This window comes from Vulpes lagopus, chromosome 19, assembly GCF_018345385.1.
Source record: "Vulpes lagopus strain Blue_001 chromosome 19, ASM1834538v1, whole genome shotgun sequence".
NCBI classification, from domain to species: domain Eukaryota; kingdom Metazoa; phylum Chordata; class Mammalia; order Carnivora; family Canidae; genus Vulpes; species Vulpes lagopus.
Window position 1 is genome coordinate 38,968,530 of NC_054842.1, and position 25,265 is coordinate 38,993,794.

The following is a 25,265-nucleotide window of genomic DNA, read 5'->3' on the forward strand; positions in this document are numbered from 1 at the left end:
TCCAGGTGGTTCTGCTCCGTGCTCGGGTTTGAGGACCATCCTCCGAGCTCATCCCGGCCGGTGCGTGGAGGAGGGGACGCCCTGCGTAACCGGGCGCCCGGGAGGAGGTTGCCGCAGCGCGCGCCCACCTCTCCCCGCAACCGCAACCCGCCCGCCTTCCCCGGCCGCGGGCGGGCTCCCGGGCTCCGGTCCGCTCCCCTCGGAGCCGCAGCTAAACCCCGGCGAGTGGATTCCGAGTCGGCTGGCCGGGGTGCCGGCCGGGCATGCGCAGTGGCGCGAGCGCAGCAGCTGGGCGGCCGCCGAGAGGTGTCCGCAGCCCGGAGCTGGGGTGCTTGGATCCCGAGCGGGAGCTGGGGGCTCGGCGGCTGTGGCAGGTACGGGGCGCGGCGGTGGGGCTCGAGAGAGGCGGGCTGGAACGGGGGGCAGAGAACCGAGGGTCACGTCTTCGCTGGCGCGCGGCGGCTCGAGGCTGGGGGGGGGGTCCCCCCGGTTCCCCTCGCGGGAGAGGCTGTGCAGCGCGGCGCCCTCAGCCCTCCCAGGTGCACCTGCCGGGTCCCCGCAGCGGCGAGCGCGGGCAGGGCGTACGTTGTGCATTTATGCTGCTTACACCTGACACCTGAATTGCGATTCCCTGCTTGAAGTTAGGCATTTTGGTAACTTTTCTGTATATGCCTCTGTCGCTTTTAAACTTTGGGTGGCTGCTGGCGAGGCTTTCTGATCCAGCCTGTTTCACTTGAATTTTGTGAGTGATTTTTTTTTTTTTATTTGCTTTTGGTTTTTTGGTGCATAGGATCAATAGTGCTGGGGTGAAATCAAACCCGTGGTTTCTGGTTTTGGTGCCTTCCTGGAGCAGGGGGGCTCTGGATGCGGCATAAAAAAATGTCAACTTTCAGCGAATTTCAGTGCCAAACACCTTAAGCATTCCAGCTGTATTTTATTTCTTTCAGCTGCATTTTAAAGTAGAAACTTTATAAAATGTAAGATTTCCACCCACCCCACCCCCGCCCCGTACTTAAACATTACTGTTTATTTCAGGCTTCGTTTGGTGCTGTTAAAGCGATCTTTTAGTTAACAAGAGTTCTCACTTTTCTGTCCTTTATTTACCTGGTCACATCTTAAAGCTCATACACAGATATTTTACCCTGGGGCTTTGGTATTGAGTACACTTGTAGGAGGCTAAGGCTGTGCTGCACAAATTTCTTGGGTAACTTGTGAGTCCTAAGATTTTAGGCCAGGGGGGGACACACTGAACATTATTTAGGTAAAGTGTTAAATTTATCATGTGGGAGGCATGTATATAGAATTAATGAGTTTAGGAAAAAGTCTTAGTTCAGGAAGAGAAACCTATATGGAAAGGGAATATGGATACCTGCGTTTCCCTCCACCCTCTCCCCTTCCCATGATGAATGTTTTAATGGCAGAAATAATATACAGTTGGTTTAGTTTTGGACTATTAGAGACCTTCGAGGTCAACCAGTTCAGCTGCTTCAGTTTACAAATGAGAAAACTGAGACCAATGAGGTTAAATGACTTGCTGTGGCTGCTGGAGCCCCTCCTTGGCAAAGCTGGGCCTAGGGCCCAGGTTTTCTGATTTTAGAGCTCTTTTTACCATCCCTTGATAATACTCTCTTCACAGTTTCAGGAGATTATTATTTTTTGGGGGGGCGGGGAGTAGATTATTAAACTTTATTTTTCTCTTCTACCCTCTTATACTGCCTGGTTTAAGCAGAAAATTAGTCATTCCTGTTACTCAGCTCGATAGTGCCTTGTAAACATCTTTCAAAAAGTGCCCTCACACTCAAGCCCCACCTCACAATTTGCTGATTTTGAAACCTCCCTCTTTTCTTGCCTTAGTCACATTGGGTCTTTGGCTCAGAATGCCTTTTTGCCTCCTTCCCTGAAGTCCTGCCCGCACTGCAGGGTGTAACTCAGGTGTGATCTCTTCTTGAAGCCTTCCTTGATTACTGTAGCCAGAAAGTAGCTCTCCTTCTTCTAAATCCCTCAGCATTTATTACGATTTTCTGTGCTACTAATATCCCCCTCATCTTTAGTACCCCTCTATAATACAATAGTATTTTAGGAGGTGTCCCAACTTCCTGACCAGTTTGTAGGCTCTTAGAGCTTAAAGCCTATGACTTAGACATCCCATCCAGCACTAAGCATGTTCTCAGCCACTGTTCGTGGGAGGGAGGTGAATTACAGACCGTTTTGTAAAGGGATTTGTTTTCTTTTTAAGAATTTAAGTATTTATTTTGAGAGAGTGAGAGCAGGGTGAGGGGCAGGAAAGGAGGGAGAGGGAGACCATCTCAAGTAGACTGAGCACAGGGCCGAATGTAGGGCTCGATTCTTTGACCCTGAGATGATGACCTGTGCCGAAACCAAGAGTTGGGAGCTTAACTGAGCCTCTATAAAGGGATTTGATGTGGATATTATGTAATACGGAGGAGGCCACCTTAGAGCTATAGCAGGACAGTGGCCAAGTCAAACCAGGTTAATGGAGTGATTCTCATATTTTGACGAGAGCTCGTAGGTCAGTTTGGGAAGTGCTGGGGAAAGGGTAAAATCATAATAGGGAAAGGTTGTCCAGGCCTGTATTTAAGCATGTGACTCAAGTGCAGAGTGGAAAGCACAGATTTAAGAAATGATGTCAAGGAAAAAGAAAAAGCTTTTGGTAAAAAACAAGATGCATAGGAGTTTCGGGCTTAGTGTGTTGGTAATGGGCTTGTAATATTTTTATCATATAAATGCCTCCAATTGTGACATTATCTTTTTCTGTTTCTTAAAATTATTGATATGGTTATTTCCCATATTAGATGATAAGCTTTTAGGGGGATGATTTTTTTTTTTTTAGGGGGATGATCTTTAACCCTTCACGATGCTAGGCATGTAGCTTTGCAGTATTAGACGCTCAATAGTTATTGTATGAATACATATTTCTTGACATGGGAAAGGTGGGCATTTAGGATCTTAGAGCTATCAGGTAGTACTTTATCCTGACCATTCCCTCATTATAAAAAGAGGAACTGAGTTATGCTTAACTAAGCTAGTTAGTGCTGAAGCCAGAGCCTCTATTCAGGTCTCCTCACTTACTTGCTTGTTTCATTAATTCTAACTTTTTGAGGTTATTGGCCTCAAGATTAATTTGAGTTGGCAACAGAGCACTCCAGTTCGAAATGTTCTGTGGATCAAAAACCCTCAGAAACCAATCAAAAGGAGGGAATTTGGTGGCCAAGGGGAGGAGGTCTGTGTTATTGGAAGAGATGAGACACAAGGGATGACTGGCCATTTCCAAGTTGAGTGCACAGAGTGAGGAGGGGTGAGACTGCAGTCCTGGGAATCTGCAGATGATGGAGTTGTGGAGGAGTCTGGAGAGAACATGGTGGCCCAGCTTCTGGGGCAGAAGACATAAAAAAGGGAACCCACAATTCTTGTGCTGAGAGTGTCTTTGGGAGATATATTTTACACTACCAGGAGGTGGAGAGCAATGGTTGTGGGGGTAAGATTGAGAGAGAATTGTGATCAGATTCTCTACTTGGAAAAATAAGAAGGCAGTTCTTCGGAACCCAAAATCAGTTTAGGAGGTGGTTTGAAATATCTGTTTACTTGGAACAGATGTTGCAAATAGCTGTTTTGCAAATCAAAACACAGCCTTGGGCAGCTGGGGTGGCTCAGTGGTTTAGTGCTGCCTTCAGCCCAGGGCGTGATCCTGGAGACCCAGATCGGGATGGAGTCCCACGTCGAGCTCCCTACTGGGAGCCTGCTTCTCCCTCTGCCTGTGTCTCTGCCTCTCTCTCTCTCTCTCTCTCTCTCTCTCTCTGTGTCTGTCATGAATAAATAAATAAAACCTTAAAAAAAAACACAGCCTTTTCATTGGGATGCACACAGCAGTGAGGAAGCTGTTGACAGCACATCTTTTACGCTGACATTCACAAGGTAGTTGACCATCAGCTTCAACTGGTAGTGATGCTTATTCCTGTAAAAGGCCCAAGGAGAGAGAGTGGTTCAAAAGGAGAGACAGGGGCAGCCCTGGTGGCTCAGCGGTTTAGTGCCGCCTGCAGCCCAGGGTGTGATCCTGGAGACCCGGGATCGAGTCCCACGTCGGGCTTTCTGAATGGAGCCTGCTTCTCCCTCTGCCTGTGTCTCTGCCTCTCTCTCCCTCCTCTCTGTGTATTCTCATGAATAAATAAATAAAATCTTTTAAAAAAAGCAAAAAAAACCAAAAAAAAAAAAAAACCAAAAGGAGAGACAGAGCTTGAGAGATGGTTTACCAGGGGCAGGGGAAGGATTGGCTAGATATAGAGGGATTACCTATTTTTTTTTTGTATTATGACTTTAGACAAAATTGGTTGGACAGCCAAATGCAAATCAGATAGTATGTTGAAGTTAATGTCTCATACACTTAAAAAATATCCAGATATTACATTCTAGAGTTATATATCACAAAATTAGTATAAAATGACTGTATTCTAAATCTTTCTCAAAATAATAATGATAATGTTAGTAACTAGTATTATAGAATGTTTTCCATGGACCAGACACTGTACTAAACACATTAAAAGCAGAATTATCATTGCGTCTTTATAAACCATCCTATGAGATTGGTGCAATTATTATTCCCATTTTACAGATGAGAAAACTGAGACTTAGATAAAGTCACATTTCTGAGGTAATACCATTGACAAGCTTTGAGCTGAGCTTTGATCCCAGGCCTGCCTGTCTTCAGGCATGGAGAGCTCAAATAACTTAAATATCTTAACAAAATACAAAGCTTTTTCTGTGGTAACCCTAACAGGTGCTTAGAATGGCCACAGATTTTAGCTGGTGAAACTCTCAACATTCTATGAGCCAGACTTTAATCGAGAAACAAAACAACAGTGGTGAATCTTTTCGGCTTTTGTTTTTAAAAATTACTCCACTTAGTCTTTCTCTCCTTTTTTACCCTCAAAACATCCGTGGAGGCAATCAGCAACTCTTTCTCTGGGTGCACCATAAAGCTATTTCTGTTCAGCTCCTATTAGCTTTCATGGGGCAGAGCAGGGGTGATGGAGGTGAGTTGGTGCAGTGATCCAGGAGATGCCTCTGGGTTGGGGGTGCATGAAACTCACTGGTATATGAGCTTAAGGACTCTCGGGTGACCATGTTTGTAAGAATTTTTTCCTCCTGGGGTGGCAGGATCTACTACTAGAAGCTCCTGGAATATCTGTGGATCCTGATCCTTATCTTGATCTCAGGTCTTTGAACCATGGTCAGAACCTTCAGGAACAATCCAGACCTGAACACATTCTTCTGGGATCCTCAAGATCAGTGAGTTCTGAAGTCCGTGGGGACTTGTTGCAGTTGGAGGTGGAGACCTCAGGGAAATACCCAGGTTAGAAACAAATAATTTAGAGTCAGGACTGGCAGCCCCCAGATTTGACCAGTGAGTTGTCCTTGAGAAATTGCCTCCCATCCACTTCCTTGATGAACTTAAGTTCTCCCTTTTGGGAGTTTCAAAATGGAATCCAGCTGAGAGTGTTCTTCCCCTCCCCAGGCTGAGTCCTGTTTCCATGGTTCTCTTCACCTTCTGGTTCTGTGCTTTCCCAGGGCATGGGCACTGGGTATAAAAGGAAAGGTTGCTAGCTTCTGGCCGCTACTCATTTCAACTCCTCTCAACATCCAAGAACTCATCATTACCACCCTGCTTTGTCCCTGAACAAAGATCCAAATCCACATTTTCTTCTGGATGATGATGAAAATCAGGGAAAAAGTGAAAGAGGCCTTTGTACTGCATGTAGGTTTATAGGTTATAAAATGGCTATGCAAGTTTGATTGCTAGAAATTTTGCTGATATAAAAGATCATGAGACATCAGGCTGTGTCAGCTTTGGTTGTCTTCTTTTCCCTACTCCTGTGCCTCAAAGTACTTCTTGGCTGTTTTTGGTGAGAAGTGTGTAGCATGGCTTCTGTAAAGGCAAATTGCTTTTTAATAACACTGTGGGTACAGGGTGTGTGCTAGAGTGATGATTAGGGGAGTTTCTTGTTTAAAACACTTGTTTTATCAGAAAGTTTTTATTTTAAAAATATTTTGTTTATTTGAGCGTGCACAAATGGGGGGAGGGAGAGGGACAAGCAGACTCTGTGCCAACATGGAACCAAATGTGGGGCTCTATCTCAGAACCCTGGGATCATGACCTGAGCTGAAATCAAGAGTAGACAACCAATTGAGCTATCCAGGCGCCTCATATCAGAAAGTATTTTATTTTTTTAGAAGAGTTAGAGCTAATTTGCCCACAAAGTCCAGTTGTGAGGTGACTTTAGACTTGATAAGAAACTAAATTTTTGTTATTTGCTTTTAAGCAATTCAGAACTATAAAGGTACAAGAATATTTGGATGATAACTCACTGCACACAGACATGCCTTCTTCATAAAACCCAAGCCAACCACAGAGGAAACATGTGAAACTATCTTTTCCTATAATAAGGTGGATGGATGTCTTTGTAATATGGAAGGTTTGTGGGGGGACTTTTGTCATGATAAAAAGCAAAAGGTTTTTGGGGGAATGGTTGACATTTATTATTGAGAAACTCAAATTGTTTAAAGATCAAGGAAATAACACATTTTTTGAAACTTAAGAAATGATGAAATCCCCTTCAATTTGTTGGAGAACCAAGAAATGAGATTTTAGCAGTGCCGTCAAAATAGAATTTGAGTTTGAAACATTGGTAAATATGTGTAAAAGGAGCAGTCCTGGTAATTCAGCCTTGGACCAAGGTGTACTTGTCTAAACCTTCTTCCGTACAGTGAATTCCCATGTGGGGCCCTCTGCACTCTATGAATAAAAGAGTAAACCTACCCCATGGATCACAATTGTAAAATCCAAAGTGATGCATGACAATCTGTGAGCTAAAACTGATGTTGATCAAGCAATTTGAATGCCTTAGAAAGTACTGGCTGTATTCACACATTGTTCCCATAGCTGATGCTCAGAATCTAGATTAAATTGTTGAAATAAAAGAAAAGCAGGTTCAGCACTGACTCACTTACAGTGAATGATCAAAGACACAAGAAGACTTTTTGTTTCATTTCACTTTGTCATCTTCAATGCCATCCTTTGTAGCTATATTGGTTTCTTTTCTTTTTTTTTTTTTTTTTGTCCTTGATGATATATACTCAAAGAGTACTGTTTATAGATAAAAATCAATGCAAACTAGAATTTTGAGGTTTGATAAATGAGTCTCTGCTTAGGTTTTAATGCTATTCATCAATAATTTGGTGGGAATACAGTACCAAGTTAGTACATAATTGAACCTGTAGCTCGATACCAAGTTAGTATTTATAACCTTTGGGAACAAACCCAAATTTCTCAGACTCCTGAATTCTTTCATCTGAAGGCTTTCTCAGCATATTCTCTCCCTTTTCCTTCCTCTCTCCTCAGCTTTAGGTTCATTGGGACACTTTTTTGGTCCAGATGGTGTTTTTAAGAGTGGGCCAGTTCTTGCAGAGTTTAAGTGTTATTGGGTCAGTAAGGTGCCAGCCGTGAAACACAGCTCACATAAATTCAATGATATTTTTTTTGGCAAAGTTGTCATGCAAGTGAATTAATTTTGGAAAAATTACATTAATAGCAATTTGCCTTATCCCTATCCTTATCCTCAAACAGCCCAAGTTAAAGATCACCATCAATGGAAAAAGGTAGTCTGAGAATCTCTGATTGAGTAATGGTCAATCAAAATGAGCTAGGTAATTTAAAGTTTAGATATCTGAAATCAGTTGGCCTATGATCCAGAGCATGGATGGGAAGTCAAAGTCTCCTCCTCATTAGCTGTATGTTTAATGATCAAACAAGACAATGAATGTGAAAGCAATTAGTAAGCTATAAGGTAAGGAGTTAAGGTATCTATTGATAGTTATAATTTTCTGACCTTGTCGCCTTTCACTGATAAATAGCCAAGACTTTGAGAATGACTTATCTGTTTAAGGTTACCTAGTTGGAAGGGACAGGGATGGAAGTCACATATATATTCTAATTTCAGCATATGACAAAATTTCAGGGCTCAGCATTGGGACCATAGTGATAGCCAAGACAGATACACGGTCCCAGTCCTCTTGGAGCTTCGGACTAGCTCCAAATCTGGTGCTCATCCAATCAATTCATATTCTTTTACTGATCAGAGGGAATAATTTCAATTTTATATTTGGTTTTTATAAAATCCTAAGTATGTTTGTAGCTAAGCTTTGACTCTGGAGCTCTTTAAGGAATTTCTCCATTGTCAGAGGTGCCTTCAACAACTGTCCCCTCAACTTCAGATCTCGATGGATAAGATATTTATTAATCTCCATTAGGGCCAGAGGAGTTGGATGCCTCTCAGCATTATTCTCATTGTCAATCAGAGGGTTGTTGCAGAAGAATAATTTTCTTTCCTCTGTACAATCAGAGGGCTGCAGTTGAATAAAGGGAAGTGAGTTGGGGGCACGGCTGTGAGGGAGACATGTCCCTGTATTCATGCTTTCGTAGTCAGAGGGAGGAGGCAGACATATGGCAGCTTGGGACAAGAGTAAGCACCAGGAGGAAGGGCTGAATGAAGCTTTGGGGGAGCCCAAGTCGAGAGCAGTTAATTCTGCTCAGGGGGTTGAGGAAGGTGTCAAGACTTTTGAGCTGAGCCTTGAAAACACGAGTTCAGTGTACAGAGAATAGATGGAGGAAAAAGCATTCTTTGGAGAAGGGACAGAAGCAAAAGCATGGAGACAAGAAAGAGCTGGCCTGTTCAGGAAGCTGCAGGTATTTAAGTGTATTCTAAAACTTGTGCACGTGTAAGAATCACCTGGAGAGCTTGTTGAAAAATGGATCGCTAGGTCCCAGCTGCAGAGTTTCTCATTCTTTAGGTCTGGGATGGGGCTGAAGAACTTCAATTCAGCAAGTTCCCAGGTGAGGCCAAGGCAACTGCTGATCTGGGAACCACACTTTGAGAAACAGTGGCCTAGAATAAAGGGTGTATGTGACAGATGAGCTTGGAAAAAAATTGTTTTCTTTTGAAACTATACTACCTTCACAAAATTGATGTCTCAGGTTTTTTGTTGCTGTTGTTGTTTAAGTTAGTTTATTTATTTATTTATTTATTTATTTTAAGTTTATTTTTTAAAGTAATCTCTATACCCAACATGGCACTTAAACTCATGACCCCAAGATCAGGAGTCCCATATTCTACTGACTGAGCCAGCCAGGCACTCCATTGTTTTGTTTTTTAATTAGTCTCATTTACCAGGTGGTTGTTGCCTTGGGCCCCTTCCTGTTTCCTGGAAGTTCCTTATCCACTCTATACCCCACCCCCCTAGTTCTCCCAAGAAATCAGTCCTCTTCTTATAGTACATATTTTTAAATAACTGCTGTTTAGTCAGTATAGCATAGCCATTCCACCCACAGAAAGCCGAACAGCCAACATCAGCTAGATGATTTTAGGAGCTGACCCCAAACCAAGTATGAATGATTAGTATATTTATGGGGTATATAATTGGATTTTATTTTTGTTACTCTGGATATCATGTTAAACTTTATTCAAGTATTTTTGGAATAGTTTGTAAGCTCTGAGCTAAGTGGTAAGGCGTACACAATGGCAGAAATGTTCCTTCCCTGACCTCAGAAAACGAGTACTTTTATAGGAGGCTTAAGATGCATGGCTCCAGTACAGGGCCGTTGGTGCCACGTGCTATGGGAATGATAGAAACCAAGAGTAATGGGACTGAGTTGGAGGAAGGCTCACTTCCCATTGTAACAGGGCAGGCAGGACAAGAGTTGAGAGAATGATGATTAATGCTATCCTCTGATGTCTTATGCATCTTTGTAAGCCATCTGAAATGAGGGAGCATTTGTCTACATAAAGCGAGTAATGGAGGAGGGGCATTTGAAGTAGGTAGGCATTGGAGGATGGCAGATGCTCACCAGGCAGAGTGGTCAGCAGGGAGAGGAAGAGGTGTTCCAGACAATGGGGCAACTGAACCTCAGAATGGAGGTGTGGCAGGGAAACGCAGGTTCAGCCAGGGATGAGAACTCTGGTTCATTTTAGAGAAGTGCAGGGAGATAAGACTGGAAAGGCAGTAGGGAAGGTTGTGGAGCATTTTGACTAGGAGATTGCAGGCTTTATACTGTAGGCAGTGTTGAGTTATCATAGGCTTATCTTGGCCTAGTCTGATCGTCAGTTCCCTCCAAACCCCCAAACACATGAGAAAAGGAGGAACCCTATTTCTTACAGTGCCTTTATCTAAAGTTCATACTCTCTTGGATAAACATCTAAAATGCTTTTCCCTGGCTCTGATTTTAATATATGCATTTCAGTCATCTTTTGGATTTGCAGAAATTAATCTATCATTAAAGGCTTCAGTGTCTTTTAAAAATATGTAAAATGTTAAAGGACAAGTAGTTTCAATTTTTGAGAGACAAATGATAAAAATGAGACAAAAAATTCTAGGTCTAGTGATCGTAGTACTTGTTCTGGATTGTTCTGGGAAGACGAATTCAAAAGTTATGGTTAAGAATATAAGTATGGAGTCTTAAGCAGATACTTTCAAGCTGACTCCCAAGTACTGAAAGAGTACAAAGGTGAGGGTGAATGACAGTGTGGCATCTCTTCATAATTGCTTTAGCTATAAATGGGGCAATGTCTCCAGGTTTAGTGCCAGTTTAGAAGAGCTTATGTCTGGAGATTAAAGGGCACTAAGGCCAGGAGGTCACTTCTGTTCATCTTTCTGGGGGATGCCCACAAACATTTGTGTCTCATTGGGGATTTTGAGCATCTTCTGTGTGTATCCCCTAAAAAGTATCCTGTGTTGACAACTACAGTGTGGTGGGAAAAGCAAAAAACAGTGGATTTGTAAGTAGAAGTTGCCACCCTGGTGTTAGCACTTGCTAGCTGACCCATAAAAGAGGCAGCATAGTGAGTGAGTGAGACAAAGCTACTGACTTCCCTTTGCCCATGATCCGCAGCTACGAGATTCAGTGGGTGGGAAAGTCACGCAGCCTATCTGAACCTTGGCAGTGGTTTATGTTTTGTTGTGGTTGTTCTTTTTTGCTGTGGATTAAATAAGATCATATAGTTAAATTGAAAGGTACCATATACATTTTAGATTAAAGTCTTCTAATAGGGGCGCTTGGCTGGATTAGTTGGAGGAGCATGGGATGCTTGATGTCAGGGTCTTGAGTTTGAGCCCCATATTGGGCATAGAGATTACTTGAATGAATAAATAAAAACTTTAAAAAACGAATGTAACTTTTTTTTTTAAATTTAATAACACTAAGACTTATTTGAAGTTCTTGGGGCCACAGATGTAAATGGCCATGGAGAGTATGAGCTACTGCTGCTCCTCCCCCTCCCCCTGTGAGAGTTCTTCAAGGCAAGATTGTATCTTTTCTAACTTTGTATCCCCATTGCCTGATGCATAGTAGGAACTTGATAAGTTGTTCAATTGTTGAATGAGTATAGTAAAAAAAATTAATGAATGGATGAATCTATGCCCACCTCCACTCTGTCACATACCTGATACTTTCTAGCTTCTACTTGCTTGTAGAGACTAAAGACCCATGGTGCCTTATTTTATGTATGCAAGCAAGCTCTGTACCCAATGTTGGGCTCAAACTCATGATCCCAAGATCAAGAATCGCGTACTCTACTGAGCCAGCCACGTGCCCCCTGGTGCCTTATTTTTTTTTAGACTGCTAATCCCCTGACAGTGAATCTTGAGAGATAACCCAGCCTTATCCAATGTAGCTGTAGACATAGTTACATTGCTGAGTTCAAAGTACAAGGATCTTTGTGGATTCACATGCATTCTAAACTAATTCCAGAAATGAATTAAATAATATTTAATAATATTTTACATGTCGATAATGTATGTACAACTGATTTCACCTCTGAAATAAACTAACACATATATATTGAGGTTATATTCCCCTCAAAGTATTTTCTATTGTTTTAAGAGGAATCAGATTAGAAGAGTAGCTTATAGAGATGTTTGGAGAAATGTGTATTAATACACTGATCTGCTAGAGGTTTGGATACTTGTTTTTCATGCAGTTAAATGAAACAAGACCTGAAAGTAATTTTATTCTGCCTTAGGTTTCACAGTCTGTCAACATTAGCAGTACAATTGACCCTTGAACATCATAGAGGTTAGGGATGCTTACCTCTCCCTATTTGCCTCTGCAGTGAAAAATCCATGTATAACTTCTGAATCCTCAAAAACTTTTTTTTAAAGATTTTATTTATTTATTCATGATAGTCACAGAGAGAGAGAGAGGGAGAGAGAGAGAGAGAGAGGCAGAGACACAGGCAAAGGGAGAAGCAGGCTCCATACAGGGAGCCCGACGTGGGATTCAATCCCGGGTCTCCAGGATCACGCCCTGGGCCAAAGGCAGGCGCTAAACCGCTGTGCCACCCAGGGATCCCTCAAAAACTTTGCTATTGATAGCCTACTGTTGACCGGAAACCTTACTGATAAAATAAAAGCCTTACTGGAGAGTTATATGTATAAAACTGTATTCTTACAGTATAATAAGCTAGAGAAAAAATATTAAGAAAATTATAAGGAAGAAAAAACACATTTACAATATTGTACTGTATTGGAAAAAAAATCTACATATAAGTGGACCACAGAATTCAAGCCTTGTTGTTCAAGGGTCAACTGTGATTCAGTTCTTGATTCATGAAATTAGGCTGGATTAATATGAGCAAAAATTCACCTTTTTCAACTTGAATAAAATAGTTTCATTTTGAAAATTATTGCCTGTTAATATACATCTGAAATGTGTCAGATAAAGAAAATTCACCCTGCTAATTTTTACTGAGTTATATTCTACCCATGTGATATGTATTGTGCTGTGGGAGACCAAGCCTTAATTGAAGTTTTCTGCAAGGTTAGTATTAAATTTCTCATAGGACTAGGACAATAAGTAACGGGAGAACTGAAAACATTATAATTTTCTAATAATTCAGAGAAAATGACGACATTCTGAGGAAGTGTACTAAAGCAGTATACCATGATGCTCATTTTTGCAAGTTATTTTATTATTAAATATCAGTGGAAATATTATTTTGCATCCTATTTCACATTTCAGGCACTCTTTAGGGAGGCCTTATGTTATATATGTTGCTCATTTAATCTAAGAAGGCTCACTCATGGCTTTTGTGTGCACAGGTTCTTTCAGTTATGTTATGCCCTTAGGCATTATACTAAGGGTATTACAAAATCAAGCTGTAGGACTTCTCGGGGAAATGAACGGTTTCATATTAAACAGACATTGTCAAAATCTTTGCCTTGAGGGATCCCTGGGTGGCGCAGTGGTTTGGCGCCTGCCTTTGGCCCAGGGCGCGATCCTGGAGACCCGGGATCGAATCCCACATCGGGCTCCCGGTGCATGGAGCCTGCTTCTCCCTCCGCCTGTGTCTCTGCCTCTGCCTCTCTCTCTCTGTGACTATCATAAATAAATAAGAAATTTAAAAAAAAATTAAAAAAAAAAAAAAATCTTTGCCTTGAATAGGATTAAACAGTGTTCTATCAGTGTTTTTTGTGCACATGATGACTATTTTTTTGAAATAACAGCTTTGGGGTGCCTGGATGGCTCTGTTGGTTAAATGTCTGCCTTTGGCTCAGGTCACAGTCTCAGGGTCCTGGGATTAAGCCCCACATTGAGCTCCCTGTTCAGTGGGGAGTCTGCTTCTCCCTCTCCCTCTGTGTGTTTTTTTTTCTCTCTCAAATACGTAAATCTTTGAAAAAATAAAATAACAGTTTTATTGAGGTATAATTCACATCCATTCAAATTACTTATTTAACTGTAAGTCCGTTTTAGAATATATATATATATATATATATATATATATATATATATATAATCCTGTATCCATTAACACTCATTTCCTACCCACCCCCTACTTAGGCAATGCCAAATCTACTTTGTGTCCCTATAGATGTACATATTCTTGAAATTTCATATAAATGGAATCATCCATTATGTGGCCTTTTATGTCTAGCTTATTTCACTTAGCATAATGTTTTTGAGGTTCATCCATGTTGTAGTATTAAAATTTCACTCTTTATCACTGAATAATAGTCCATTGTGTGGATCCTATCTTATTTGTTGCTCAGTGGATGGGCATTTGAGTTGTTAACTACTTTTTGGCTATTCTGAATATTGCTGCTGTGAACAAGTTTTTTGGAGGTTGTGTGTTTTCGATTCTCTTGGGTATATACCTAGAAATGGAATTGCTAGGTCATATGGTAACTTGTTTAACATTTTGGGGAATGGCCAGGCTGTTTTCCAATGTAACTGCACCATTTTTAATTTTATGTTATTTTATTTTTTTATGACTGCATCATTTTACATCCCACCAGCAATGTATGAAGTTTCTAGTTTCTCCACATCTGCATCAGCAATTACTATGTCTTTTTGGTTATGGCCATCTTGGTGTGAAAGTGGTACGTTATTATGGTAACATTTTTTTTTATGGTAACATTTTTTTTAATTAATAAACTTTATCTTGTATAGATTTACAGAGAAATTACATAGTACAGAGAGTTCTCATGTGCACCCACATTAATAGTTTACCCTATTAACATCTTACTTTACTGTGGTACATTTGTTATAATTAATGAATCAATGTTGTTACACTATTATTAACTAAAGTCTATAGTTCATTTGTATTTCCTTAGTTTTTACAGAAAGTCCTGTTTCATTCCAGGATCTCATCAACATAACGCACATATTACGTTTAGCTGACATTTCTCAGGCTTCTCTTGGCTGTGGTAGTTTCTCTGCCTTGGTTTTTGATGACTTTCAGAGTTTTGAGTAGTAGGTACATTGTAGGGTGCCCTTTTTTTTTTTTTTTAAAGATCTTATTTATTTATTCATGAGACACACACACACACACAGTGGGAGAGAGGCAGAGACACAGGTAGAGGGAGAAGCAGGCTCTAAGCATGGAGCCCGATGTGGGACTTGATCCTGGGACTCTAGGATCACGCCCCAGGCTGAAGGCAGGCACTAAACCGCTGTGCCACCCAGAGATCCCCTGTAGGGTGCCTTTCTGTTGGAATTTGATTTTTCTTTTCGTGATTAGGCTGCATTGACATTGGTTTTGGTATAAAAAAGTATTACATGAAGCAGTTTACTTGGAGTATAAACTACATGATGAGAACTGGAAATCAGCAAAAATATGGCTGATAGGAAATTCTTAGGAATTAAAAAAATTCAGTTCCCTCTGGAGAATGAACAGACACTTAAGATATTTTTTTCTAGCAAGGACTTGATCACGCTGGAAGATGATCAGGTAAAGTAGTAGAATTTATTACTGTGACTGTCATCTAACCTAAGGGTAAAGCCAAAGGCATATTTTTCATTGCTTTAAATGTATACAAGAATGATGTTTTGCTTGTCATAAAACATGAAGTTAATAGAAATTCAGATTGACTTTAAGAATTCCATGGTCCTGGGGATCCCTGGGTGGTTCAGCGGTTTGGTGCCTGCCTTTGGCCCAGGGCCGATCCTGGAGTCCCGGGATCCAGTCTCACGTCGGGCTCCCGGCATGGAGCCTGCTTCTCTCTCCTCCTGTGTCTCTGCCTCTGCCTCTCTCTCTCTCTCATAAATAAATAAATCTTAAAAAAAAAAATAATTCCATGGTCCTGAGGTAGCAAGTGAACAACATATAGTGAGTATTTGACCACCATCAATTCCAGTAATCCTGACAGATGCCTTGTGAAGGGGGCAGGGAACTGAGGGTCGAGGATGCTGTGTCTTGTGGCCTGACTCACACAACTGTCAGTAGTTGAGCTGAGATTTGAATCCAGATTTGAAGTTTATACCTTTCTGTTGTCCAGGCCAGATTCCAGAGTTTCCAAAGGTTTTAAATCAGGAATGTTTTGAAGGACATAGGCTTGAGTTCTTATCATCCTGGATATTTTTACTGCCAGCTGGGGGAGATAGCATCTCTCTCTGTTCAAGGCCCCACTGAAATCAGTCCAATTAAAAGCACGCTTGTGGATTGCTAACAAAGGAGAGCCAGCTTTGCCCATGTCACTATGCCATCTTATCTGTCTGTGGCCTGCTAACTCCACTGCCACATGTGTCTCCTGAAATGAAGTCTGAGAGCATAAAATAGGAAAACTGCCATGTAGGAGAGCAATATATTCAACTAACGTTCATCAGTGGTGACATTGCTTAATATACATTGCTCATTGTATGTCTCAGCAAGATCTTGAGTTTGTTAATAAATGAGTAGCATAGAGGATTTGGTCTTAAAGACTTTGGAAAAGAGTAAGTGTTGGGGCACCTGGGTAGCTCGGCGATTGAGCATCTGCCTCTGGCTCAGGGTGTGATCCCAGGGTCCTGGGATCAAGTCCCGCATTGGGCTCCCCACAGGGAGTCTGTTTCTTCCTCTGCCCATGTCTCTGCCTCTCTCTCTGTGTCTCTCATGAATAAAAAAATAAAATATTTTTTAAAAAAGTAGGTGTAGTAATAATCTATAAATGCACTTGAAATGAAATAATAAAGTTGCACAAAAGGTCTGAGGAAGCTTTGGAAAATTTTCCTACTTGATTCAGCTAATCCTTATAAGTGGCCCAAGTTGATCGATCACAGACTGATACAAGGTTTCTTTCTGGTCATTACTTTCTGTATGAGTTAAGATAGGATAGGCTATAAAGCAGCAACAGATAACCCTGAAATCTCCATTGATTTCTTATTCACATAAATGTCAGTGTGCATTGGCTGTCCTCCAGAGCAGCTGTTGTATATGCAATGAATGACTCAGATCCCAGTTGCTGTGATTTTTGTGATTTTGCTGTTTTAACACAGGACTTCCATGGGCGAGGGGGAAGAGGAGCTAGAGGCTCACACACTAGCTTCGAATTGCTTTGGCTTAGTTTGACACAAATTTCTTCTACTCACAACCATTGATTAGAACTGATCATGTCGGGATCCCTGGGTGGCGCAGCGGTTTGGCGCCTGTCTTTGGCCCAGGGCGCGATCCTGGAGACCCGGGATCGAATCCCACATCGGGCTCCCGGTGCATGGAGCCTGCTTCTCCCTCTGCCTGTGTCTCTGCCTCTCTCTCTCTCTCTCTCTGTGACTATCATAAATAAAAAAAAAAAAAAATTAAAAAAAAAAAAAGAACTGATCATGTGATCCTGCTGGAAGTGAGAGGGAAGCACATGGCAATTCACTGAACAGCAAATGTCTTTGCCTCACTTCTTTAGGGCAAGATAAGTGGTTGGTTTGCCAAACAACAGTAACAACAAACCCCTAACCTAAACCCAAACCCCCCACCCCCAAAACTCCAGGAAAGAGGAAAATATACTGAAATATTTAGAGATAATTACTTGATACTGAATTCCAAATGAGTTTTGCCATAAACTAAATTTTTAACAATTTAGGTATGGCTGATTCAGCAACTTGATATACATTTGTGGATATCAAGACAGCATCTTTTTTTTTTTGTATATTTTTTTATTAGAGTTCGATTTGCCAACATATAGTATAACAGTGCTTATCCTGTCAAGTGCCCCCCTCAGTGCCTGTCACCCAGTCACCCCATTCCTTCGCTCACGTCCCCTTCCACTACCCCTTGTTCATTTCCCAGAGTTAGGAGTCTCTCATGTTCAGGACAGCATCTTCTAAGGGAATAAAGAAAAACTTATAAGAAAAAAATTAGGGTTTTTTTGTGTTATAATACTTCAGGTGATGATGATTAAAGCTTATATTTATTGAGGTTTTTTTTTAAGATTTATTTATTTTGGAGAGAGAGAGAAAGAGTGTGCACATGACAGGGAGGGGCAGAGGAAGAGGGAGAGAATCTCAAGCAGACTCCACAGTGAGCAGGGAGCCCAATGTGGGCCTCGGTCCCATGACTCTGAGATCATGAGCTGAAACCAAGAATTGGATGCTCAATGGACTGAGCCACCCTGGTGCCCCTAAAATAGTTAAACTGTTTTTTTTTTAAGATTTTATTTATTTATTTATTTATTCATGAGAGAGAAAGAGAGAGAGAGAGAGAGGCAGAGACACAGGCAGAGGGAGAAGCAGGCTCCATGCAGGGAGCCTGATGTGGGACTGAATCCCGGGTCTCCAAGATCACGCCTCTGGCTGAAGGCGGCGCTACACCACTGAACCACTGGGGCTGCCCTTTTGTTTAAAATTATTATAGTGTAAGAAAATAGAAGTGGTAACTAAAATTAAAAAAATATTTTTCTGGACGCCTGGGTGGCTCGGTGGTTGAGCATCTGCCTTTGGCTCAGAGCGTGATCCTGGTCCAGGGATTGAGTCCCACACTGGGCTCCCTGCAAGGAGCCTGCTTCTGTCTCTTCCTCTCTCTGTGTCTCTCACGAATAAATAAATAAAATCTTTTAAAAATTATTTTTCCTAAGAAGCAAGTATATAATTGCAAAAGGAAACATTTAGGAAGCAAATGTTCTAATAGTTTTTACTGATTTAATTTTAACTTGTTTCTGTCTGTGAGCAAAGATCACCAGCTCAGATTCTAATTCTAGATAAAAGAGATGTTCTTTTCTAAACTAATTGAATCATCACTGAGAATCTGGGCAAGGCCAGATTTACAATTGTTTCCTCGTGTCCAGTTCAAAGATCATAATATAGATACTTTATATTTGTATATATATATTTGTATATAAAGCTTATGTATGTGACACATTATGTGGAAAGATTCTGTAATTATATTCCCAAGTGATCTTATTAGTCACCACACTGGGCCAACCATTCTACTATAGATTTAGCCTTAGCCCTCCTTGCATTGTTCATCTGAATCAGTGGAAAGGTTAGATCCCAAAGTGAGCACAACCTGTGAAAGATCCCTAGACTGTTGAACATTTCTGATTCACTTTTGGATCTGTTTTATGTTGAACCAGGAGGAAAAGGACTATGGAATCCATTCTTGTCCTAGAATGTCTTAAGTAGAGAAGTTGCAATACATTTTATTTTCCCAGTTAAGTGTTGGCCTTGGAAGGAGTGAAGTGAGAAAGGGAAGGATTTTAAAAATCAAATATTCACCTTGACACCAACTCACTAATCTTTTGGGCAAAGACCAGGAATCAAGAGATACCCAAACTTGTGCCACTCTGGAGCAAGTGTCTGGCTGTGATACCTCTATCAGTTGATGGTGGCTTAGCAGGACTTTCAACCAGGATATACATGCAAATAAAAGATGATTCAAGACAAGGAAAGATCTTTGAACACTTATATTGCACCATGATAATTTCCTAGGTAGTAATTCTCCGTTCTCAGTGGTCTAGCTTCTTTCTTTCTTTTTTTTTTTTTTTCTGAGCATAAAATAAATTGTAATTTATTTCTAAATTAAAGGGGCTGCCAGTCGATGGTCTTTCCAAAAACAATAAAATTGTATTTGCTTTATATATAATCTAAAATTAAGTGTGCCATAAATTTCTATATTTGGTTACTTCTAATTATGGAATTTCTGTCCTGTACCAACACAGGATATGGCTACTTTTTCTTCCTCGAGTGCTGATCTTTTAGGGAACTAGAGACGTTGAAAAGGGAATTGCCTTTTTATTTCCAGTCCCTTTATTGGGTTTCTCATCACCTTCCATGAGTTTGGGCCACTTTGGGGGTAAGCACTTGTACATTTGTTTATGATTCCTACAATTATGGCTTCGGGACTGAGAATGGAAGCAAGCACCACTGAGGAGGAAAAAAAGTACACCTGTTTTTCTGTCAACAGGATAGCCCTAATAGTTTGAATTCAGGGGTAGCTCAGGAAGTTTATGGCAGGTAGTAGAGCTCTTGCTTAACTACCGTTTATTTAAGTATGCTGTATGGGAAATGAGAGCAGCTGGGAATCATAGGATTGTGGCAAACTGTTTACATCTGCTGAAAGGGCACAGCTGTCACTGGCCTAGCCCAGTGCTACGATGTAGAAATGTGGGCTCAGTGTTGCTAGATCTCCGATTTGTTTTGTTTTATTTATTTATTTTTTTTAAAGATTTTACTTATTAGAGAGAGAGTTAGCAAGAGAGAGCATGAGCAGGGGCAAGAGGGAGAATCAGGCTCCCCATTGAGCTGGGAGCCCGACATGAGGCTCCATCCCAGGACCCTGAGATCATGACCTGAGCTGAAGGCAGACACTTAACTGAGCCACCCAGGCACCCCAGGCCTCCTGATTTTAAAAGAGAAAATAGAAATCTGAATTTTATGTTAATCCCCTACTTCTAGGTTCACCCCCAAATTTAAAAGACCCTTAATGAGCCACAAGGGACATGTGTCCAGGCAGGATGGAGCCCCTGGGTGCCATTTTGTCTCTTGGTAGCCAGGAGAGCCTCTTAGGGTGGTAAAGAAGTAGTTACAAAAGGCCTGAGATGGGTACCCCAGGAGCAGGGAGGTGATGACCTGCAAGACCTGGCATGAGTTTCACGGTTTTCTCTCTTTTTCTGTTTGCTGAGAGATTGCATGTTAATTTTCTGTTCTTCTTAAGGAAAACGTTTTGCTCTCCAGGTTTCCCTCCTACAGAAAGAAGTCCTGGGGATGCTAATCCCTGTTAAGGACTCTAGGAGCTGAGTGAGGCTGAGCAGAGAGGAGGCAAAACTAGTTACACATTAGGGTTCGAAGCCAGGGTGTCATTTGAGAGCTGAGACTCAAAAGTATCTGCGGGACATAGCATAGAAGCAGAGCTGCGAGACCCAAGGTAGAAGGGGTGGCCAAGGAGTGTCCCAGGGGACTTTGCTTAGCTGCGGGTGGGTAGGGAGTTGTTGAGCTAGACAGCCTGGTCTGAGCAGTTGGTGGTGGTGTACCCAGAGAAGCAATCTAGGCTGAATTTCCTGAGGCCTTATATCTTCTCTCCATTTGCACCTCTTTGGTGATACCTACATATACTTCAAGGGCAGGAACATTATTCAGTATGCACACTTGATGTCCTCTGGCTTCAACTTTATGACTTAGACAAGACTGTCACTTTGCTTCCAGAATGAGGGCACAGCCTTTGGAATTCCTAGTTATTCCCATTATCATAATGTTGGATGCTCTTGGGTTTTGGGAGCTGATGATTTATACTATTCTCTTTATTCTCTAAACTGATTGAGAAATAGAAGCCTCTCACAGTTCAAAATACCAAATTTATTCCTGATGCAACTGGACCATGACTACAGCCTGGGGCCAAGTGGTCTTCCTCATACCTTTTTCCCCCAGATTTTAACTTTTTTTCATCTCATTCCAGGCAGACTTGCTAGATAGTTGCCTTTGGGTTGCTTACCAGATGGAGGAAGGGAGAGTTTGTGTCCTGAGGACAAGCTCCTGCTAAAGAGAAAAAGTGCAGGCCATGTGAAGATAATGACATTGAGCACTTTGGTTCCATTCAGTATAGCAGTGGGTTCTCCAAGTATGGTCCCCACACAAGCAGCACCCAGCATTACCTCAGAACTTATTAGAAGTGTAGATCTGTGGTCTCTAACCCAAATTAACTGAAGCTGAGATTCTGAGATGTGGGGCTCAAACGTCCTGTGATTCTGTTGCAGTTAAAGTTTGAGAATCATTGCAGTAGAGGAGTTTCAATGGACCCAAGACACATCTCACCAGTAAGATAAATCAGTGCCCCCTTCCTTAGGGAGAATGAAAAAGGAATGTAGAGAAAAGGCCAGAAGTGCTGCTTTTACAACAGACCCTCATGGAAACATAAGATAGGAGAATGGATTTCCCCCCAACCGATAATCCTGCCCTTTCTAGGGGACTATAGTCTGAGAAGGCTTAGCAGGTGCAAGCATCAAGACTTTCTTTAAATCTCTCTTTTCTCATCTATTAACGTTGCGTACCTTTCCTCTAAAGAATAAAGGAGAGGCCAAAAAAAAAAAAAAAAAAAAGAATAAAGGAGAGGCAAAGAAATGAACACTAAAATATATAAGAAGAAAATAATGGAATAGGTATTGTGTTATATAGATATTCCTTACAATATCATTGTTTATAATTTACTATTCATATATTTGTATTTTATTAAGTTTTTAGTCTCTGATGAATTTTTCTACAGCCCAGCTACAGGCCATTTGACTATCATTTGTCATCAGCATGGACTCAATGAGGCTGGGCTCTATGCTTCCTGTTTGTGTCTATTCTGTTTCATGTTACTGAATTGTGTATATTGTTTATTGACATGATTATATATGTTCTTCATATTCACCTGGATGTTGAGACTGTTTATCTTACTTTGTGACCTTGAACTGGTTGTTGAGATTTACTTTCAGGGGCCTTCACATCAGAACAGAGGTGGCCATTAAAATATTCAGTGATAGCAAGGACCAGTCTCAACCCATATAGTTGGTGTTTTTTTGTTTTTGTTTTTTTGTTTTGTTTTGTTTTGTTTTTTTTTTGATAGTTGGTGTTTTATATTTTAAGGTAAAAAAAGAGATAAATTTCCTAACTGCTTGTGGTTGGGAAAGGTATTTTTTTGTTGTTGGCACCAACCTTTTTAGAGGTTTGAAATAAAATTATACCTCATTGACTATATACAGCCTCAAAGAGATACAGATCTTATGGTTCCTTTTATTTATTTATATCCCCCTCATAATACAGCCTCTTGTAAACATACTGCATTCCATGCAGTCCGGAGTGGAAGCTTACTTCCATTGAATACTTAGATCTTTCCAGTACTGTTACAGTAATGAAAAATGCTGAAGAATTCAAACTACCTCTGCTTATAAATATTTTGCTCAGATTTCATCTAAAAATGAAATTAATGGTGCTGTTAATAATCACAGCACCTGAATAGTTATTATGTTTCAAGAAGTGTGTTAAATTTGGTTAACTATAATGGGTAGGTAGGACTGGTCATTCCCTTTATACAGAAGAGGAAACAAGTTCAGGGGCCTTCTGTAATTTGCCCAGAACACTGTAAGAGCAAGAGCAGAATCAAGTGTAAGTCTGTTTATACCAAAGCTGTACACCTCTTAACCACCTAGTTCGCTTGATGGGCTGATTCCTGACAAGAATTGCTCTGGGCCTAGGTCAGAATAGGAGAGGTCTTAAGTGGTTTTGAGAGAATGGTTGGTAGGAATATTTCAGCAGTATTAATTATTCATTAGGGGACAAAATATAGAAGTTGTGAATTTTGATCTTATTCATATCTCTGGGTCCTACCCTAAAACTTCTAGAAATCTTTGAGGATGAGACCCAGGAATCTGTATTTAGCATAAGCTCCTCTGGTAAAGTTCATGACAGCTAATGAGAACCATTTCGCCTAATTGCTGGGTAGCATTTACCGTCTATTGCAGTCATCTCTGGGCCCCAGTCTACCAGGTGAGGTTAAGAGTAAGGCATCCCACTCATCATTATTGACAGACTCTTGAATCTTTTCATTTTTGTAGTGTTTTTCTTTTTCAGGGGCTAAACTATTTGACTAACTTCCAATATATGTGTATATTTTACTGAAGGGAAAATTTATTTGAGGACAGTCCTAAAGAAAACACTGGCCCTGCCTTACAAACATACTATTCTTTTCCCTCTGCTTCTCCTAAATGATAGCTGTTCTCTCTTGTGGGCAATCCATGGCCAAGATGATAAGAACATCGTATTCTGAATAAAACTGTGAGCCTGTGTTAGCTTTCTTTTGCTCCCCTAACAAAATTTAGTGACTTCTACAACACATTACCTTACAGTTCTGTAGGTCAGAAGTCTGATGATGTGGACCTTCTCACTGGGCTAAAGATGTTGGCAAGGCTGCTCCTCTGCGAAGGGGCTGGGGGAGGATCTCTTCCATCACTCATTTGAGTTGTTGGGAGAATTCAATTTCTTGAGGCAGTAGACCTGAGATCCTCATTTTCTTACTAGATTTAAACGGAAGGCCATTCCCAGCTTCTAGAAGTCACCCGTGTTCCTTGGCTTATGGCCTGTTTCCTCCATCTTCAAAGCCAACATCAGAGAGTCCAGCCCTTCCTCACACTTTGAATCTCTCCTCTTTCTCCTCTTCCTTTCCCTGCAGGGGAAGGTTCTCAGCTCGTAAGGAATTCATGGGATTAGGTTGGGTCTCTCTAGATTATCCAGGATAATTTGCTTCATCCCAAGGCCCATACCCCGAGTCAAAGTCCTTCTTGCTGTGTAAGATAACCTGGTTCTGGGGATTAGGGCATGGGCATATTTGGGGGGAATAATTCTACCTGCCATTGCCTGAAACACTGCCTTTGTTGACAGATAAGATGGCAGTGGTTATCACTGCCGGCGGGGTTCCAGGCATTTATGTTGATGGATATGAGAAAATGTGACCTGATATTTTTCTAAATTGAGATCATCTCAGGGCCAGATTCAAAAATAAGTAGTTTCGGAAAGGATATTTCAGGGGCTTTGTATAGTCAAGGAGAACTACAGCAGCACTTATCTCTGTGTGTTGCAAGGGGAAATAATTCACATTGTGCCTGCTTCTCTGGTAATTTAGATTCAGAAGAAAATTATGATGTGAAGTAGGGCCAATCATTCAACCAAGATATGTACCTTTAGTTCCTATTGCATACCATAGGCTCTCATGCTTCCACTCCTTTGTTCATGCCCTCTCAACTACCCAGTCTGCCCTCTGTCTTTCTTTCCATTTATCTCTAACAGTACAAGTGAATGACAAGTTTTGACACCTACCAATTCTAGGAAACATTTTCCAAGATGTAGAAAGTATGGCATCTACTCATTTTCCCCAGTGGGTGACTTAAAATGATGAAAAGAATCTATATCATCTGCCAGTCTTTGGAAGGCCATTTAAAATTTTCTCAGATATTTTCCTTCATACATCTGCACAGCATTAAAAATGCCCATACAGCATCTTGGACATAGTAGGTACTCAGAACTACTTACTGAATTGATTTGAAGTACTAAATGTAAATGACTGTGATTGTATTATCGATACACCAAAATTCTGCAAGATATGTGTAATTGTTCATGTTGTTAACAAAAGGACATTGCTAAGAATATCTAATTTAAGGAATAGACTGGGATTATTAGAGATGAGGTTTCCAATTCATCTTTTACTAAATATATTCTTATCCTGTCAGATTACCTAGCAGCGTATGATGGGAACAACGGATGGGACTCTGTTTTTTGTCCATTTCAGAATCTTTAATTAACATGCAGTATACATGCAGACAACGGTACAAATCATGAGTGTATAACCTAATGAATTTTCACAAAATGATACTCCCATGATATCAGCATCTATATCAAGACACCAGAATTATTACCAGCATCCCCCAAACCTTCCTGCTTCCTTCCAGTTGTCACTACTCTCAAGGGTAATTGCTACCCTGACATTTTA

The 25,265-nt window shown here is 41.0% G+C and overlaps 1 protein-coding gene across 1 annotated transcript in view; it reads left to right on the forward strand.

Moving 5' to 3' along the window:
• Positions 1-239: 239 nt before the first annotated feature.
• PLS1 (plastin 1) overlaps positions 240-25,265 on the forward strand; it is a 104,185-nt gene continuing 79,159 nt past the window's right edge. The window contains exon 1 of the mRNA XM_041734577.1: positions 240-374. The gene's annotated coding sequence lies outside the window, so the exon portion shown is untranslated. The remainder of the gene's footprint in view (positions 375-25,265) is intronic.